This window comes from Macaca nemestrina, chromosome 10 (genome assembly GCF_043159975.1).
Source record: "Macaca nemestrina isolate mMacNem1 chromosome 10, mMacNem.hap1, whole genome shotgun sequence".
In the NCBI taxonomy this organism is placed as follows: Eukaryota; Metazoa; Chordata; class Mammalia; order Primates; family Cercopithecidae; genus Macaca; species Macaca nemestrina.
In genome coordinates, this window is record NC_092134.1 from 63880836 (window position 1) to 63902736 (window position 21901).

General features: G+C 37.1%; 1 protein-coding gene across 8 annotated transcripts in view; it reads right to left on the reverse strand.

Annotated features, from left to right (window-relative positions):
• Nucleotides 1–21901, reverse strand: part of LOC105473395 (fibroblast growth factor receptor substrate 2) — a 109990-nt gene that overhangs the window by 17002 nt on the left and 71087 nt on the right. For 5 of the 8 annotated variants that reach the window (XM_011727201.2, XM_011727200.3, XM_011727194.2 and 2 more), the window contains one exon: nucleotides 672–766. The gene's annotated coding sequence lies outside the window, so the exon portion shown is untranslated. The other 3 variants (XM_011727195.3, XM_071071458.1, XM_011727198.3) reach the window with 3 other exon arrangements.

The following is a 21901-nucleotide window of genomic DNA, read 5'->3' on the forward strand; positions in this document are numbered from 1 at the left end:
GGAGGACTGCTTAATTAAGTCCACGAGTTCAAGACCAGCCTGGGAAACACAGTGAGACTCTGTCTCTATAAAAAATAGAAAATTAGCTGGGCATAGTGGCACACACCTGTAGTCCCAGCTACTCGGGAGGTTGAGGTGGAAGGATCATTTAAGCCCAGGTGGTGGAGGCTGCAGTGAGCTATGATCATGCCACTGCACTCCAAGCCTGGGCGACGGAGCAAGACTCTGTCTCAGAAACTAAACTAAACTAAACTAAACTAAACTAAACTAAACTAAAATCAAATAAAGTAAAAGATAGCTTTTGTTTGGGAAGAGCAATGCTGTAACAAGTTTGCTGAATACTTTAAATTAGTAAACACATCTTAGTTAATAAAAGCCATTTATCTTCGTTCTTTGGGAGTCAGGGGGTGGTGTCAGCAATCAGGAAGCAAAATGATTGCAGTTCAAGAAAACATTATTAAATTCTCTCATTAAAAAATTATAGGCCAGGTGTGGTGGCTCACGCCTGTAATCCTAACACTTTGGGAAGCTGAGGTGGCGAATCGTGTGAGCTCAAGAGTTAGAAACTGCCTGGGCAACATAGCGGGACCTCATCTGTATTTAAAATAAAAACTAAAAATAATTGTAAATGCAGGCTTAGTGATGTAAAAAATAAATAAACTTAAACTTACCTAGATCTGGCCATTAATATTCTTAGCCTCTGCTGCAGCATCAGGAGTTTAATCATACTTCAAAATACCATGTTTTCTTTGTTTGCTGACTTAACCTAAAAACAGAAGAAAAACATTGAGCATTTCTCATTTCTAAAGAATAATATTCCTTATGAGCTTTCTGGCAGCACGGTTAGTTCAGTTAATCTATTTAAACAAACTCAAAAGTCTAAAAGATTGAATAAAAAGTATTTAATATATAACATCAATTTAAAAAAGTAATATAATATTCACATGCTACCACTCTTTTTCAGAAGAAAAAGATGATAAAAATGTGATAGTCTAAGTTCTATGATGTTTCTGGCTTCTCTACTACAGCTATAATACTTGCACAACTCACTTCTCTATACTTATCTCCACAGCTGTAAAATGAGGGGTTAGGTTAAACCACCTCTTAGGTTCCATTCCAGCTCTAAAAACCCATTTTAGCCAGTAGCAGACTAATTCTCCGTCCCCAGTGACTTTTCCTAAACCTCACTCACCATAATTCCTCTTGAAGAGCTGTCTTCAAAATCCACCCTCCATATCTTCCTATTCCACAAGACCCCTCCAAAACCAGTTCAGACAAGTCAGCAAATCAGAAAATGGACGGTATGAACAAGCATGCCACAGAATCACAGAACAGTGAAATTACAGTGATAAATTACAGTCTAGATTTACAAGAGATTTCAATATATTTTTGAAAAATTTCTGGTCAATTTACCCTTCACAGCACAAAAAAATCAAACTTACTCAAACAGGGACACTAATATTTACTGAATACCTACTCTGTATCAGCATTTTATTAGGGGTTATGGGAATAGTGTCATTTTAATCTACATACTAACTAGAGAACAAATATAATTGATAGCCAAAATGAACATTTCTAAAACCACGTACTCACAGACAGTCAACAATTTCAACTCTGAACTTCAAATGCAACAATTTCAACTCTGAGCTTCAATTTCATATATAAAATCAGCATGCCAGGTGTTGGCTCACACCCCTTGGAGATGCTGCTACACCTCACTTTAAGGTGGGCAGCAATCCAGTCCCTCTTCTTTACTATCCCTTTCTTTTCTCCAGGAGCTCAAATATACACCACGCTTTGTCTCTGGCTTGGAAAACTGCCCAGGGCTGAACTAATTCTACCATAAACCAATTCTTTTAGGTGAATATATACTCTCTTTGCCCGTCTCTTCTAAAATGTATTCTAAGGGATTTTGGCCAATTAAGTCAGAAACATCTCTATTCCTCTCATTCTTCATTCCACTTATAAGCATTCTCCAACCCTTATCCTGCAATGAATTTAATGACTGCACATAAAATTAAGAGAAATGATAGTGATCTACCTATTAACTACCAATGAAAAGTCACAAGCTTTGAAATGAAGTTAAACATATTAAAGAATCAGTGTACCAACTCATTAAGCTCTTAAAAATATTAAAGAGTCCCCACATGAATCTCCAGAAATTATTTTAATCTCTTGAGAATCAATATTTATTCAATTTTATTCTTTAATTATTTTGATTAATGCTGCCAATGTATTATAGAGTTTTTGCTTGCTTTTACTGTTTTTCAGTGCAAATATCCAGCATGTCAGTTGTATCGGGGAGTCAAGATTTTTTGTGCCTCATTTAGAAGAATACTTTTTACAAGAAAACACATTCTGAGTTCTAAGCAACTGACATACCAAAGTACTCCTGGAATGAACATAACCCAATGGACCATGGGTGTCCACTGGATGCCTCAGACACTCTATGACTTCTTACCCCTCTTTGGTTTCTCCCCATTGTTGGAAGACTAAGAACTAAAAGATAATTAGGAGGCAGTAAGGGAAAAGGTGGTTATAGGCACTACATGGAACTATAATCTTATTGTTGTAACATCAGTATTTTTCTATAAAATAGGTATATATAACTGCACTGACTATGACACTTAGTAAAAAAAAAAATGCAATTTTACCAAGAGGCTAAAAATTACACTAAATGCTGTCTATCACCACCCCATTTTTCTACAGTGAACTAATTTACCTTACTGTATGCCACACATACGGTCATTTGGATTACCTCATTTAATCCAAACAACCAATAAGGTACATATTACCATTATTTCTGCGTTCCAAATAAGGAAACCAAGCCTTAAAAAGGTTAGGTAGCTTTCCCAAGGTCAAGAACTGATCAGAAGAGCTAGACTTAAATTTTGATCTGATACCAAAGCCCAAGCAGTTATTAATTAATACACGCAAAAATCTTAAAAACAATGTTTAGCATGTAGTATGCACTAGTAAATGTCAGCTGTGGAAATAACAGTACTTTGTTATTATACAATGCTGCATGCCTTTGACCATCAGTCAACCTTTCTGTGTCAACATTCCCTCATTTATAAGATTAGGACACCCACTTCATAGAGCTACTATGAAAAACCAAAAAATCTCTGGATATAAAGACATTTAGAAAATTAATAGCATTTTAAAAGACAAGGCATTATTATATCATCATTACAAGTAAAATTCTGTCTCTTATTTCACAAAGAAGCCTTTTGCACTGTAAGCACAGAAAATCTAGAACTTAAGCACATACTTATAACAAGTATTACATTAATAAATTTAGTAAAGCTGTCCTAAATTATTCCAAATATGATTCTTGCAGAATGACATGTAAAGAGAACACTGAACTCTATTCACAAGTATGATTATAAATTTGGTGCTTAGGAAGCTATATGTGCTCTTTTGGTTCACTAGCAATGAGGGGGAATTTGGCTTATACTACAGTAATACTACAGTAATTTTGTTCAAATGCAACCAGGAAAGAATGTCTATAGTTAGAAGCATAGCCAACTAAATTTTGGGCACAGTAAACTGCCATGTTTCATTACATTAAAACAATCAAGAGGATAGCATTCAAAAACCATGTTGTGTCCATGGTCTGGCTGTTGTTTTTTCTTTTTTTAACCATTGGGTAGGTCTTTTAACATACACATTAATTTTCTGTTAATTCTTAACACTGACAAAGATTTCTGGATTATTTATATTATTCTGAAAAAGAGCAGTTAAAAAAAAAAAAAGCTAACGAGGGGAGATTCTCAGTACATTCTACTAGTTGCCTTAAATCAGAACCATTATGTCAAAAGCAAGGACATCTGCAACAGTTCCCTTGCTAGGTAAAAATTTAAAGTACACACCTATACACAAAACTACAAAGGTACATGACTATTTTTAAGCATCCATCCATGAATATGGTTGTATTTGCACATTCTTAAATAGATCTTTCTTCCTTTTTTTAAATCTGAGGACAAAGTTGATGAACTGCTTCATAAGACGTAACCCTCCACTCACCCCCTTTTTAACTCTTGAAAAAAATCAATTACATTACTTACAAATCACTTCAATATCTGGTACTTTAATTTCTTGCAATTATATCTAATCAAAATTCCCTGAACTGCAGTTTAAACCAGATTCCTCTCATTTCTCTATCAAAGACAAGTAAAACCAGTATGATCAAGAAAGATTAAGCATATGCTTATGTATATTTAAACTGTCATCAATTCACTTTACTGTGGATAAATTTCAAATATTAATAAAGTGGCATTTCTTTTAAGATGGGTCTCACTATGTTGCCCAGGCTGGTCTCGAACTTCTGGGCTCAAGCAATCCTCCCACTTCAGCCTCCCAAAGTGCTAGGATTACAGGTGTGAGCCACTGTGCCCAGCCTAAAGCAGCATTTATTTCAGACATAGTTGCTTGAATTAAGCTAACAAAAGGTTATGTAGTAGATAAAAATGATTTTTAAGCAACTATCAATATTAAAGAGAAAATTAAACAATGAATTCATTTCCCTATCCACACACTGAGGCATTTTACCAAGTATTTTCTGAGCACCTATTCTGTGTGTCAGGCACTGAGTTAAGTGTTAGAAATAAAGATAAAGGACACATTTCCTGACTCCAAGGAGCTTACTGTCTAGTGAGAGAGACAGACAAGAAAATGAATATGTGGCAGAATTGCAGACCCATGTGCTGGTGCTATGAGAACATTCAATACATAGCAGAAGGAAAGACAGAAAGAAGCATCAAAAAAGGCTCCCAGGGAAAGCTGGTCCCTACATTGAGTCCTGAAAGATGGATGGGAGTTAGCTAGGGCAGGGGCAATCCAGATCAAGAAGAAAACATGTAAAACCCCCCCAAACCTAAAAGAACAGGGCCTCCTCCAGGAGCACCCGGTAGTTCCTTAGAGTTGGAATGTAGGGTGTGCATGGGAAAATATTAGGAGATAGGTAGGAAAGAAGGCACATGGCCATTTCACCGAGGGTCAGTTTGTACTACTGAGGGTAATTCACATTTCCCCTTAAAATCTTACATAAACCACTAATGTCCTACCAGAATACTTTCCCATGGGGACAGAAAACTGACATTACTTTCAAGAATAATTTAACTTAAAATTAGTAAGAATAAAATTAATAGTGTTTTACTGTGTGTCATGTCCAAATTCTAACCTTCAAGGCACAACATCCATCTATAAACATTTCCCCTGATAGCAACTGGACTTGCAGTGTCACCGAACAATGACCTGAACCTCAGATTCTCTCTTCCCTTCTAGACCCCGAAAACTCACACACTTTAACCCCAAATCTCACAGTGAATCTCAAAGTCCCTTTTAATCATGTATTTTGTTTTTTAGGAACAGAAATCCAAGAATATATATATAGAGAGATTCATTTGTTTATGCGTATGCGTGTTTGTGTGTGTATGTATACATATAAAACAACACACACACATATATAAAACAATTTTGTGTGGGTATTTGGCAAATACTAAGAAAGTATTACTAAAATAGTTTGCTAAAAAAACTAGTTTTTTTTAAAAAAGAAAAAGCTAAAATGGAAGATGATACAAAATACTATATCTCCACCTTTAGTAGTGTTGGTCATAACTCAATCCTGGAGTCATCCTTAATCTTGGTACATATCTATAGCAAGAGACACTGGTGAGGAAATTCAGACAATTAAATTGGAGCGCCCATAATGTCTGCTCTAAGATATGTGCAAACCCAGCAGATGAGTCACTCAGTCTCAGCTAATTAACAAGGTAATCAGTACTAAGGGCAACAATCCTAGCGCGCGCGCGCGCGCACACACACACACACACACACACACACACACACACACACACACACACACAAATCAACCTTCAGAACTCTCAAAGAAACTCTTAGTTTAGGCAGGGCGCATTGGCTCAAGCCTGTAATCCCAGCACTTTGGGAGGCCGAGACGGGCGGATCACGAGGTCAGGAGATTGAGACCATCCTGGCTAACACGGTGAAACCCCGTCTCTACTAAAAAATACAAAAAACTAGCTGGGAGTGGTGGCGGGCGCCTGTAGTCCCAGCTACTCGAGAGGCTGAGGCAGGAGAATGGCGTAAACTCAGGAGGCGGAGCTTGCAGTGAGCTGAGATACGGCCACTGCACTCCAGCCTAGACAGAGCGAGACTCCGTCTCAAAAAAAAAAAAAAAAAAAAGAAACTCTTAGTTTAGTGCCTTATACTGCAGTATAAAAACATATACAGGGAAATCAAATACCATCCTCTAGCAACATCAAAAGGATGAACATTCTATATGAGCAATCCCATAGCTCTCTCCACTAAAAAGTCACAGATCGCACCATAGAAAGCAAAGGTGTGTGCTTTTAAGGCAGCAGTAAGAAAGTAGAGGCACTCTCTAGAAAACGATTATCATTAACTCTGAAAATCTGAATGAATAGATTTGATCTCATAGAGTTAGAGCATTCAGTTTTCTGTAAACATTGTAGATCAAAATTCCATGTTTTTATTCTTTAGCTCAGTGATAACTTCTACGTATTAATCTTACAACTGTGTCAAATTAATAAAGGGTCACTTAACCTTCATAATAAATCTCTAGTTTAGAAATTTACTAATAAACAGTAATCCCTTAGCAGGGACAGAACTCTAGCATAATACTTAACTTATGAAAAACACATATCATACAAAATCTTTAACCCAATATCCATTTACTAAAAAATACTGTGAAATTCAAAGGAATTGTTATTTCCCAAATAAATGCCAAGTTGTTCTTAATGTAATCACTGAGTAACTTAAAATCAATTCAGTTTTTTCTATTACACTCATGATTATAGGCAATGAAGTTTTTACTAAACTGAGCAACCGTAGGAGGTAAACCCACAAGTATGAATTTTACAATATTTTCCTTAATATGGTATACCTAACGGTTCTTAAAAAGCATTTGGCTTTATGGCTTTATTTTTTAAAACAACAAAATTTAAAGGCAAGTCACTCTAATTTCAAGCTTCATGTTAAATACACAAACTAATATTATTCAAACCATAAACATCAATAAAACACTAAAAGACATGTAAGAAAATCCCTAGGCATCTTCACTTTTTATATATAATAGCTTTAACCTATAACTAAATAAACACTAATGATGGATAACAGAAAAGTAAATAAAAGCTAGTCACGGAGGCTCATGCCTGTAATCCCAGCACTTTGGTCAAGGCAGGCAGATCACTTGAGGTCAGAAGTTCAAGACCAGTCTGACCAACACAATTAAACCCCGTCTCCATACAAAAATGAGCCAGGTGCGATGGTACATGCCTGTAGTCCCAGCTACTCAGAGGGCTGAGACGTGTGAATCGCTTGACCCTGGGAGGTGGAGGCTGCAGTGAGCTGAGATCATGCCACTGCACTCCAGGCTTGGTAACAGAGCGAGACAAAAAAAAAAAAAAAAAAAAAAAAGAAAGAGAAGACAAGACAAGAGAAGACAAGAGAAGACAAGACAAGACAAGAGAAGACAAGACAAGAGAAAGAGAGGGAGGGAGAGAGGGAGGGAGGAAGGGAGGGAGGGAGGGAGGGAGGAAGGAAGGAAGGAAGGAAGGAAGCAAGGAAGGAAGGAAAGAAAAGAGAAGAGAAGAGAAGAGAGAAGAGAGAAGAAAAAAGAGAAAGAAAGAAAGAAAGAAAGAAAGAAAGAAAGAAAGAAAGAAAGAAAGAAAGAAAGAAAGAAAGAAAGGTAAATTAAAAGGTATTTTTCAAAACTGAATATAGAAATGTATAAGTACAATTTACTATAAATCTGTACTTCCAAACTCAGGTGGATATGATGTTACTAGACTCATATTAAAAGCCTAAATATGGGCCAGGTGTGGTGGCTTACACCTGCAATCCCAGCACTTTGGAAGACTGAGGCAAGAGGACTGCTTGATGCCAGGACTTTGAGACCAGCCTGTGCAACATAGCAAGACATCGTCTCTAATTTTGTTTTAAAGTCTAATATTGACTATGTGTACATGAAATGTGTATACCATGTGTACATCACCCCCCGCCACATACACACTGATCAAAAGAAGCTATGCCAAATGCCAAGCAACTCTAACCCCCCAAAACAAACTGTTTCACAATAGCTCATTTAAATGTTTCTGCATTTAAATCAACCTAAAATATTGATAAATATACTCTCAAAGAAAACTAAATTTGCCTATTTATTCTCTACTTCTAGAGCAGTGCATTCAAAGTAATTGTTACAATCTAACACACCTGATCAAGTATCCCACTAATAAAAATGTTTGTTGTGTATAGTCATCCCTTTGTGTATCTGGGTATTGGTTCCAGGGCCTCTGTATGGACCAAAACACGTGCACACTCAAGTGCCACAGTCGTCCCTGTGGAATCTGTGTATATGAAATGTCAGCCCTTTGTATATGGAAATTTTGCATCCCACAAACACTTTCTGGTTGACAAAATCCACCTATAAGTGGAGCCATACGGTTCAAACCCTGTGTTGTTAAAGGGTCAATTGTATATACGTTTTGTAACATGCCCCCTCACGAAATGCCAACAACAAAAAGTTTACCAGAAAAGTTTGCATCAGAGCACATCTATCCCTGTGATTAACTTTTATAGAGCTCTTAAAATAAGTATTGTTCAAAAACTATTTAATGACAAAGACAAAATGTTCATGATATAAAATTAAGTATAAGAAAAAAGGGCTGGGCGCAGTGGCTCATGCCTGTAATCCAGCACTTTGGGAGGCCGAGGCAGGCAGATCACCTTAGGTTAGGAGTTTGAGACCAGCCTGGTCAACATGATGAAACCCCATCTATACTAAAAACATAAAAATTAGCCAGGGGTGGTGGCACATGCCTGTAATCCCAGCTACTCGGGAGGCTGAGGTAGGAGAATTGTTTGAGCCTGGGAGGCAGAGGTTGCAGTGAGCTGAGTTCACACCACTGCACTCCAGTCTGGGCAACAGAACAAGAACAAGACTCTGTCTCAAAAAAAAAAAAAAAAAAAGAGAAGAAAAAAGGTAAAAAACTATTATTAAAAAAAATAAAGCTGGGCCGAGCATGTGGTTCACACCTATAATCCCAGCACTTTAGAAGGCCGAGTAGGGAGGACTGCCTGAGCCTGGGAATTCAAGATCAGCCTGGGCAATTTAGTGAGACCCTGTCTCTACAAAAAATAAAAAAAATATAGCAGGGCATGGTGGCAAATGCCTGTAATCCCAGCTACTCGGGAGGCTGAGGTGGGAGGATCACTTGAGCCCAGGAGGCCAACAGTGCAGTGAGCTGTGATCACGCCACTGCACTCTAGTCTGGGCGACAGAGTGAGACACTGTCTCAAAACAGTAACAAACCACTAGATGCAATATGTATCCCTAGGTTGGATCTTGGAACAGAAAAAGAACATCAGTAGAAAAACAGAAGAAATGTAAATAGTCTGTAATTAATAGTATTGTACTAGTATTAATTTCTTAGTTTTGACACATATGCCACGGTTACATAAGATGTTAACACTAGGGGAAGCGAGGTGAAGGGCATATGGGAACTATCTTTACAACTTAACATTCTAAAATTATTCTAAAAAATTTTATTTTAAAAGTTGCTCTTCACATCCAGTAGCAAACTTGAAAGGATTTGCATTATTAAAAAATAACATTTTACACCAATTTTTCTCTCCCCTACCTCCACATAAAATACATAAACCCACACACACAAAAAAAACTAGATGAACACACCTTAAAATGTTAACACTGATTCATTTGGTGGTAGAATGAAAAGGATTTTTTCTTTTTATGTTTTCTAGTGTGTGAATTGCTTTTATAATCAATGAATTACTAACTAAAGAAAATACAAATCAATACTTACTGAAGAGTTCTTTAGAAACAAAAGCTGTAAGTGTCTAAGCAGAGCCCAAAGGCAGACTACATACAAAACACGTTTGGGCAGACTCTGAAGAACACAGTGGCCAAGGGAAACTGCCAGGAGCATTTAAGTAGGGAAACTCTAATTAGTAAATGCTGGAAACCTGCCAACGAGCAGAACTTAACATCTACTCTCAGGTTAAAGTGCCTGAGGCCAACAAGCTATGCTCAAAATTCACATCTTAGGGGAATGAATGTCTTGAAAAGCACCCAATACTAAGAATTCACGGAGATACACAGCCTGGGTTTACTTCAAACACAAATAATGCAGCTGGACACCTGGTACACAACTGCCCACTGAGAACTCCTAGAGACAGTTTTCAGTACCACAATATGGTCCCAAAGTTTTTCTTCCCTACTTCTTTCCTCTCTAACATTTTCCTACCACCTACGCCCATTCCTTAGCCCTAAGGCCTAAAAATGGCACCCTGGTGCCATCTAGCAACATGGGTAGAATTATCCAGGTCTAGAGACCACTGAAATTACAGAATCAAATCCTATTTCAGATGTGTAACAGATGCCTCCCACAAGCTTTTTTTTTTTTTTTTCCTGATACTTTTAAGGAAAACTATGTTCTAGTAACTCCATTAAGCCATAAGGGAAAATTTAATCAACAATAAATATTCTCCAATCAAAATTTAAAGGTACAATCATATTGTCCCTTAAAGAAAGTGCTAGTGGAATCAGATTACATTTTGATAAGAAATTTCTTCTAAGCTGTAATCAGCATAACTTACATATGTTAGGTTGCAAGCTCCTAAAATAACTCTAAGTGGGTCAGGCGCGGTGGCTCACGCCTATAATCCCAGAACTTTGGGAGGCCGAGGCAGGTGGATCACGAGGTAAGCAGTTCAAGATCATCCTGGCTAACACAGTGAAACCCTGTCTCTAATGAAAATACAAAAAATTAGCAGGGCGTGGTGGTGGGCGCCTGTAATCCCAGCTACTCGAGAGGCTGAGGCAGGAGAGTCTTGTGGACCTGGGAGGCAGAGGTTGCAGTGAGCTGAGATTGTGCCACTGCACTCCAGCCTGGGCAACAGAGTGAGACTGAGATTCCGTCTCAAAAAAAAAAAAATCACTCTAAGTGGCCTGTTCTGAGTTTTGTGTTGCTTTTTAAAAATAATTTGTAATTGTTTGTTTATGGGACACTCATTCTCCGCAGAAAGTATAGTAAGTCCTAGAACCACCACTTAATAAACATTTATATGCATTCCTTTTTACTTTTTTTTTTTTTTTTTTTTTTTGAGATGGAGTCTTGCTCTGCCGCCCAGGCTGTAGTGCAATGGCACGATCTTGGCTCACCGCAACCTCCACCTCCAGGGTTCAAGCAATTCTCCCGCCTCAGCCTCCCGAGTAGCTGGAATTACAGGTGTGCGCCACCATGCCCGGCTAAGTTTTGTATTTTTAGTAGAGACAGGATTTCACCATGTTGTCCAGGCTGATCTCGAAACCTGACCTCGGGTGATCTGCCCACCTCAGCCTCCCAGTTTACTCTTTTGAATCCTTGTGGACTCTGTAATAAGGTATCTAGGATTAACTCAATGACGTACAAAGTAAGACACTACACTCAGAGGCAAAGGGGTCTTGTAAGTTAAAGTACCTGGCCTTTACTTCATGAGTTCTGTAACAGTGATTTTAAGCATCAGAAGCCTTTGTTTCTTACTTTCCAGTTCCTGGCTGTGTTTAAGACAGTAGACGTTACCTACCAAAAAAGTGATCCTCAGGTATGGTGGCCACTATACTGTTATTGTTGTTACTTTGAAAATTAATAGACATATATCCTGTTTTTCATCAAAGCTGAGACATGATTGATTTTAAGACTGATATTTTATATACCACTGAGAAAGAAAAAAAGTCAATTTAACTATAATATGCCACTAATTGTAAGACACACCCAAATTTTAGTGAATAAAACTGGGAAATGTCTCTTAGGATCAATAAAATATGTCATACAGTCAATGAAAGAACTATCAACACACTACAAATAACAGAAATGCAAAGTTGTTTGGATTGTCTTTTCTTTGCTCCTTCCCAGATGGTGAAGATAGTTACAATCAAGTGGTAGGATTTCAGAGCATCCAAGACTGATGTGATGTTCTTTTGAGCCCTTGCTAAATATTGATCTAAAAAACAATCTCATAATGCAGCCTGCTGGGAACTATTTTCTCCATTTTTCAATGGGGAAATGAAGGTGAATAAATTAATCAAAATTTTACTAGAAGTCAAATTTAGAATGTTCAGTTTTCTGCTCTACCACATTAACAAAGACAATATGCACCCTTCCTCTAAAGGTTTCATGGTTTGCTTTCCTTCAGATTTACCTGGGTCTTAACTTAAACACGTACCAATCATCCATGGTGAAGGTAATTCTGAAGAGCCACGTTCATAATTACACTTGAGCTCATCCCTCTGAAAACAACTACAATAACATATAATTTGGTAGTTTTGTTTGTTTGTTTGTTTTAAGACAGGGTCTTGCTCCATTGCCCAGGCTGGAGTGTAGTGGGGCGATCAAAGCTCACTGCAGCCTTAACCTCTTGGATTCAAGTGATCCTCCCGCCTCAGCCTCCCAAAGTAGTTTGGATTACAGGCGTGCACCACCACACGCAGCTAATTTTTTAAATGTTTTGTAGAGACACGGTCTAGCAATGTTGCCCAAGGGGTCTAGAACTCCTAGCCCCACGAAATACTCCCGCCTTGGCCTCCCAAAGTGCTGGGATTTGAAAGCAACTTTGAGAATATTTCTTTCTTCTTTTTTTTTTTTTTAAAAGACAAATGTGAAGAAAACAAATCTCAAAAAAAAAACAGCTGAAATTTCTAAGAAGATGTCTTATTCCGTCATACTCTCAAAATGTTTCTTCACTAATACTGGCTGAAAAGCTGCGTACTTTAATCTTTTTAAAAAGACTTTGAATAATTAAAAAGTCTTCGAACTTAATTCAACAGTTAGCTACAAATAATATTGGTTTCCTATAATTATGTACATAAAATACTCATGTTGAAGCCTTATAGTTTTAAATTTTCCACACGTAAATTACAAAATTGAATTCCCAGAAATGATTCATCCTTCTAAACAGAAAGTACAGTATGGCTCAGGTGAGGTTTTAATTCTCATATAATTGACAAATGGCATACAATATCTCTGCTATCTCAATGTACTTTAAACACTACATTAGAATTTAAAATGAAAGGCTTTGGTGGTTTTGCTTGTTTTGGGACAGGTCTTGCTCCATCGCCCAGATTGGCAATATTGGAGATAATGTCTTCTAGAGAAATTTAGAATGCTAAAAACAAAGCCTGTCGTTTTAGACTTAGTGAAAATATGTACTTGAACACTAGAGAGATCTGAGTTCTTACTTAACCTCTCTGAATCTATATTTCCTCACAGGTTAAGTTAAAAATACTTCCTACCAACATTCCCTACACTTTATATGGTTTTTACAGGTTCGGAAGTGGTTGTTGCATGCCAATAACCATGAGGACTGAATTAAGTGGAGATGGGAGAGAGATTTGGGAGTCGTCAGCTTACAGATCCAAGCATAGCGACAGATAAGACTGCCCAGTGCGAAGAAAAGTAAGACCTGCAGCAGCTCAGAAACATCAACATTTAAAGGAATTGTGAAAAAAAAAAAAAAGAGTGAAAAAAAGCCCACAAGGAGACTGGACATTCACTCTCCAAGAAACAAGAGGAAAACCCCCAAGAGTGTGGTATCACAGAAGCCTAGGGGAAGACTGAGGCAAGGTGAGTTGGGACTGAAAGAACATTGTCAAATCAATAAGGTAAGACTGTAGAAACCAGTGTGGAGAAGAAAATATTTAGCAATATGGAAGAGCAGAACAGAGACAGACAACTGTCTTCAAATTTCCATCTTATGGAATAATAGGCTTGATTTGCTCCTGAAATAGGAGACGGACCAAACAACAGAAGTCTATGCAAATGGAACAAATTTCTATCTACCCAACAAATAACTGAGCTCCCTTTAAATGCTGAGTTACCAATCGCAGACAGTGTTTCAGTCGAGTCCATTACTGGTTAAGAAGTATGATGTTGTCTCTAAAAACAAAATGAATTAAATACACAAAATTAACAACAACAAAGTTGTGATGATTTTTCTCTAAAAACTCAAGTGTGATGTTGTCTCTAAAAACAAAATGAATTAAATACACAAAATTAACAACAACAAAGAAGTGATTTGAGTTTTCTTTCAACTGAAATAAATTTCAAGGACTAAACTAAATCTGAACTACTTTACATTAAAGGGAACAAAAAGACACAACAAAACAGCTTTAAAATACTTAAGAAATATAAAGCATATTTCTTAAGTTATTATTTCTGAAGTTATAAAATATTATATTCAATTAACTTTAAGTAAAACACATAAAAAAGATAAAAAGCATTTTTAACTTTGTAAGTCCAAAGTAAAACATTTAATATGATATAAAACCTCTAAAGTCTTCACCAAATTTTATGGTTGATTTTTAGCTGTACTAATTCTATTTAATATCATTAAAATCTACCCAACTGAGTTTTCATAATTTTCTACCACTAAATAATTATGTTCTTCATTTCTCTCTTTGCTATATTTTTAAACTTGAAGCACATACGTGTATTTGTTTGTTTTAAGGTAGGGCTTAAAAGTTATCTGCAATGCTGTATATTTTCCATTTGACCCTTCAAAGCCGCTCTCTAACCTTCTCTACTCTACTCTGCGCCCTAGGAGCCTCACTCGCATGGAGGCACCAGCAGACCAGATTGGCTGTGGTTCCCTTCCTTACGGAGGTTCTTCTAGTAATGGCCCCTGTTAGGCAGCTCTCTCACATACTTACAGCTCTTGCTGACTCAGGTAATCACTTCCTCTCTCTTTCCCTTTTTAGACACCTAGGAGTGTTAAGAGCTGTTCCTAGCAGCCCGGTGTTCCTAGTAAACCTGGCTAACATCACGTGCTGATTTCCTTTAACCTGCCCATAATGTGTAAATAATCCCTTTATTAAATTCTTTTCCATTACAGGGTTCCTGCCAGAACCCTGACTTAAAGCAGTTGTTATTGATGTTTTCAATACAGTAATTATATATTACACTATAATCAGTGGAAAAGATACCTTATGAGAAAAGAGCCATGATCACCAGCTTTTACATTTCTTAGTCAAACCAACTAAGAATTGAAAATAAAAATGACCAACCTAAAAATGTTTGAGAGAAGGAATTACTTATTTTATTAATATCCAAAAATCTTGCAGTCACCCTTCACACCTTACTCTCTCACATCCCATATCCAATCCATCAATCCTTTCAGATCTGTCTTCAAAATATGTCCAAGTTCAACCATTGCTTAACATTTCCACTATTTCTTCTCTGGTCCAAGTTACCAACATTTCTTTATGAATTTTTCCCAACTACCTTCTAATTGGTCTTTGCCTCTGATTGTCCTGCTCTAGTCTTTTCTCACCAGAGCAACCAGATTAATTGTTAAAAAGTATTAATACAGGAGCTTGGTGCAGTGGCTTACACCTGTAATTCCAGCAACTTGGGAGGCTGTGGTGGGTAGATCACTTGAGACCAGGAGTTTAAAACCAGCCTGGGCAACAGCACAAGAACCTATCTCTAAAAAATAAAAAAACAACTTAGCCAGATGTGGTGGTATGCACCTGTAGTCCTAGCTACTTATTAGGAGGCTGAGATGGAAGGATCCCTTGAGCCCAGAAGTCGGAGGCTGCAGTAAGCCATGACTGCACCATTGTACTCTAGCCTGGGTGAGAAAACAAGATCCTGACTCAAAAAAAAAAAAAAAAAAAAAAGTATTAATGGATATTTTTCTGAAAATGGCAAAAATCATAACTCTCAAAAAACAGTAAAACAAACATATGTCAAAGATATAATTTAACTCATTAATAATAGAATTAGTAAGACGTTACAACTGGTTCAGAGGAACATTCCAACAACTACACATACATAGGGAATAAGGAGTTCCAAAAGAAATTTACAAATAGATGCAAAACAGGTATATTCACAGGTAATATCAACTGCATTCTACTGGGGATAATTTATATTTATTTTCATGAATAAGATTTACTTGCATTTTCTACTTTTTTATTGTGGTAAAATACACATAAAATTTACCATCTTAACTATCCATCATCCATCTCTGTAACTCTTTTTTTCTTTTCGAGACAGGGTCTCACTCTATCAACTAGGCGGGAGGGCAGTGATGTGACCATAGCTCACTGCAGCCTTGACTGCACAAGGGATTCTCCCTTCTCAGCCTCTCAATTAGCTAGGACCACTGGCACATCCCACCATGTGCGGTTAACTTTTTAATGTTTTGTAGAGGCAAGGTCTCACTATGTTGCCTAGGCTTCTTTTCATCTTGTAAAACTGAAACTCCACAGCTGTTAAACAGTAACTCCCTCCTCCTCCCATCCCCTGACAACAACCATTCTACTTTCTCTCTAATTTTGACTATACTACCTCCTTCACATAAGTAGAATCACATAGCATTTGTCTTTGTGTGACTGGCTTATTTCACTTAGCTTAATGTCTTCAAGGTTCATCCATGACGTAGCATATTACAGAATTTCCTTCCTTTTTAAGGCTGAATGATATTCCACTGCATCTACATACCACATTTTACTTACCCATTCATCTGTCAATGAACACTTGGGTTGCTTCCACCTTTTGGCTACTGTGTCCAAATAGATATGGGTGTACAAATACCTTAAGACCCTGCCTTTGGTTCTTTTGGATATACTCAGAAGTTGAATTGCTGCATCATATGGTAATTCTGTTTTTAATTTTTTGAGGACCACAAAACTGTACCATTTTATATTCTCACCAACAGTGCATAAGGTTTCCAATTTTTCCACATCCTCACCAACATTTGTTACTATTTTTTAAAAAAATAATAGCCATCTGTGGCCAGGTGCAGTGGCTCACACCTGTAATCCCAGCACTTTGGGAGGCTGAAGTAGGCGAATCTTGAGGCCAGGAGTTTGAGACAAGCCTGGACAACAGGGTAAAACCCTATCTCTACTAAAAATACTAAAAATACAAAAATTAACCAGGTATGGTGGCACATACCTGTAATCCCAGCACTTTGGGAGGGCAAGGTGAGTGGATCACTTGAGGCCAGGAGTTCGAGACCAGCCTGGGTAACACAGCGAAACCCTGTCTCTACTAAAAATACAAAAATTAGCCAGGTGTGGTGGTGCACACCTATAGTCCCAGCTACTTGGGAGGCTGAGATGTAAGAATCACTTGAATCTGGGAGGCGGAAGTTGCAGTGAGCTGAGATCATACCACTGCGCTCCAGCCTGAGCAATACAGCAAAACTCTGTCTCAAAAAAAGAAAAGAGTAGTGTGAGGGTAATATGAGTATGAGGGTAGTATCTCACTGTATTTCTTATTTGCATTTCTCTAATAATTGGTGACGTTAAACACCTTTTCATAGCTTACTGGCCTTTGTATATCTTCTTTGGTGTAATGTCTATTCAAGTCCTTGGCCCATTTTTAAATTAGTTTTTGGTTTTGAGTTTCAAAAGTTTTTTCTTGTATTGTTTGTGCCTTTGGTGTTACATCCAAGACACCACTGCCAAATTCAATGTCATGAAGCATTTGCCCTACATTTCCTTACAACAGTTGTACACTTTTGATTCATTTTAAGTTAATTTTTGTATATAGTGCTAGATGAAGGTCCAACTCCATTATTTTGTATGTAGATACCCAGTTTTTCCAGCATCACTTGTTGAAGAGACTGTCCGTTTCCCACTGAATAGTCTTGGTACCCTTGTCAAAAATTATTTGCCCATATATGCAAGTGTTTATTTCTGGTTTTTTTTTTTTTTTTTTTTTTGAGACGCGGTTTCGCACTGTCACCCAGGCTGGAGTGCAGTGGCACGATCTCGGCTCACTACAACCTCCGTCTCCTAGGTTCAAGCAATTCTCCTGCTCAGCCTCCCAAATAGCTGGGATTACAGGCCTCCACCACGACGCCCAGCTAATTTTTTGTATTTTTAGTAGAGATAGGGTTTCACCATCTTGGCCAGGCTGGTCTCGAACTCCTGACCTCGAGATTCACCTGCCTTGGCCTCCCAAAGTGCTGGGATTACAGGTGTGAGCCACCACGCCGGTCTATTTCTGGGTTCTCTATTCTATTCCATTGGGCTATATGTCTGCCTAAATTTATGCCAATACCATGCTGTTTGATTACTGTAGCTTTGTAGTAAGTTTTGAAATCAGGAAGTGTGAATCAACAGCTTTGTTCTTCTTTTTCAAGATTGTTTTAGCTATTGACAGTCCCTTGATATTCCATATGAATTGTAGGATGGGCTTTTCTAATTTTGCAAAAATCATCATTGCGGTTTAGATAGGAATTGCACTGATTCTGTAGATTATTTTTAGTATTCATATCTTAACAATATGAAGGCTTCCAATCCATGAAAAGCAGAAGTTTTTCATTTATTTAATTTCTTTGAGCAATGTTTTATAGTTTTTGCTGTAAAAATCTTTCACTTCTTTGGTTAATTCATATTTTATTCTTTTTGATGCTATTGTAAACATAATTGTTTTCTTAATTTCCTTTTAGTATTGTTCATTGTTAGATGAAACTGCTAACGCTTTAGGGTTTTCTACATATAAGATCGTATCATCTGTAAACAGAGATTACTTTACTTCTTTCCAATTTGGATGGCTTTTCTTTTTCTTGCCTAATTGCTCTGGCTAGAATACCCATTACAATATTTAATAGAATTGGTGAAAGTGGGAATCCTTGCCTTGTTCCTGATCTCAGAGGAAAATCTCTTTTCAGTCTTTCACCACTGAATATGACATTCACTATATTTTTCATATACAGCTTTTACTATGTTGAAGTAGTTTCCTTTTATTTTTTATTTATTTATTTTTTTTCAAGATGGAGTCAGGCTGGAGTGCAGTGGCATGATCTTGGCTCACTGCAACCCCCTCCTCCTAGGTTCAAGTGATTCTCCTGCCTCAGCCTCCTGAGTAACTGGGATCACAGGTGCACGCCACCAGGCCCAGCTAATTTTTACATTTTTAGTAGAGATGGGATTTCACCATGTTGGCCAGGCTGGTATCAAACTCCTAATCTCAAGTGACTCACCCACCTTAGTCTCCCAAAGTGCTAAAATTACAGGCATGAGCCACCACACCTGGTTCCTTTTATTTCTAATTTTAGTGTTTTTCTTTTTTAATCATGAAAGGATGCTGAATTTTGTCAAATGTTTTTTCTGCATCAATTGACACAATCATGTGGTTTTCTCCCATTCATACTTTTAATGCATACATTACATTGAACAATTTTCATATGTTGAACCATCTATGCATTCCAGGAATAAGTCCCACTTGATCATGGTATATAATCTCACTGATATGCTGCTGAATTTGGTTTCACTAGTATTTTGTTGAGGATTTTAACATCAATATTTATGATTCAATCGCATTTTTAAGAAGTTTTCTGTTAAGTTCCAGTACTCTAAAAAAAAAAAAGCCTTCCTACTCTGCCCCTGCCCTGCCCACAAAATGAGCCAGAGATAAACTCAATGGCTGAGCTAGACAGGACACCCATTTGCCATTTTTTTGTCCACTTCAATGTGGTTCACAACTTTTCCTGACAAAATCCTGCAATGGCTCCCCCTATTCCTCTGAAAATAAAAATTAAGGACTTTTCAATGGTCTCTATGAGATCCTAACATTTTCTGCCTCTCCCGTTCCACTACTGATCATGTACTTTAAAATTCTTCACTCTCCATACTCTGCTCCAGCCACAACGGCCTCCTTGCTGTTTCTAGAATACACTAAGTATGTCCCTATCTCAGGTCCTTTGCAACTACTGTTCCTTGTACCTGGAATGCTCTTCTACCAGATATCAGCATAGTTTCCTCCTTCACTTGCTTCCGGTTTTTGTTCACAAATCAATTTATTAAAGAATTTTCCTGAGCACTCTACATATGAAATAGATAAGCCCTTACCCACTAGCCTATGATGATACACCTTTTCCTCTTTCCCTACTACATTGTTCTCAAAATACCTTACCACCAAGTGGCATACTACATATTGACTTGTTTTTTATTCTCTATCTTCACTCCACTGCCGCCACAAAACGTAAACTCCACAGTGGCAAAGATTTTGTTTTGTTCACTGAAATATCCTCAGTGCCTGAAGAGTGCCAGACAGATATTAAATGCTCAATAAGTTTTAGTTGAATGAATAATATCAGATATTGTTTAAAAATAGCAACATTCTTATTCATAAAATTTGTTCCTGAATTTCTGCAATGTACAAACATATCAATAAAACTACAACCAAATGCTTTTACATTTTTACTTATTAACATATGTTACTTAATAGTTACTTATTGAGATGACTTGCAAAAATGGGGCTCAAAATTATCACTTAGATTTGTCTGTACACTGACAGCTATCTCAAGAAAAATAATTTGAAATTTAAGAAACAGTATCACAAAATTTCTTTTAGAAGCAATGTTACCATGTTGTTATCAAAGTGAGCAAGTATACTCGTAAGACTGAGGTAGCACCAGATGTTTTCCTTTTTGTACTATAGATTCAAAAACTGTCATTTGGATTATAGGTATTATAGCAGATGTAACTCCTGAAGACTCTACCTGGGTAAGTCAACCGCCTAAGAGTCATTATCCAAGCCACACTATCTCCTCCAAGCTAGGTCACTCTTTGACATTTTGCAGTCTTGGGACGAGCCTAGGTGAAGGTGAAGATACTCTAAGAGTAAAGCAATTGTTTATGTTGGATTTCTCATCCTACAACTTTTCCTAAGCTCTTTCATTTTCTAACATTAAAAGGTACTTAATATTAACTAGAATTTACTTTGAATATATTTGAACTACCTGCCATATGCAATTCCAACACCAACATCTTTGATCTGAGTTATTTCAGTGAAAACAGAAATATGGTTACATATGGTTGAAAGTACAAGTTTGGAACATCACAGACCAATGAAATAATGGTTTAGCTACAAACAATATTAGTTTAAATATTTTTTCTTTACATACCCTGATTCATTCAAAAATCTGTTTGAAAAAATAAAGAATTTCAGAGCTAGTCTTTTTTCTGTATACTTTTTTCCTGTATACTTTAATAACCTCTAGATTACTTACAATACAAATGCTATCTCAACAGTTGTTATGCTGTATTTTGTAATTTTTTAAACTGCTTTCTATTTCAAATAATTTCAATCCGTGGCTGATTGAATTTGCAGGTGTGCAACCTATGGATACGAACAACCAACTATAAATCAAAGGTAAAGGCATCATAAAGTAAGGTTTTAAATTCCTCTAGTTGATAAGGCTGAACCTGTTTACGATTGGGTCTGACAGCATGCACATTTTCACTTTTTAATTAGAATGCTGCAAATTAATATGTTTGTTATACTAAGTATGTCCGTCAGTAAAGAAAAATATTCAGAACATACTCCCCCGCCATCTACATCTGGTTTTAGAGGCAATAAATGCTTCTAATATATGGCCCTGATAACACCTGCTTTAATAATAAAAAGATAATCAAATCATCTTTCGAGTGTGTGAGGAAAAATTCTGAAAATGGAGAAATAACTTATTTGAAACCAATCTCTTTAAATTATAAAAAAAGTGTTAGAATTACATCAAAGCATAAGACTTTTTACATAAAGTTACTAAATTTATATCAAAACCACTTCCCCTGAATTAACAATAATACAGTGTTACTTTTTTTTTTTTGAGACAGGGTCTCACCTTGTCACCCAGGCTGGAGTGCAGTGGTACAATCTTGGCTCACTGCAACCTCCACCACGAGGGTTCATGTGATCATCCTGCCTCAGTCTCCTGAGTAGCTGGGACTACAAACACATGCCACCGCACCTGGCTAATTTTTGTATTTTTGTATGTTTTATTTTTTATTTATTTATTTTTTTTGAGATGGAGTTTCGCTCTTGTTGCCCAGGTTGGAGTGCAATGGCAT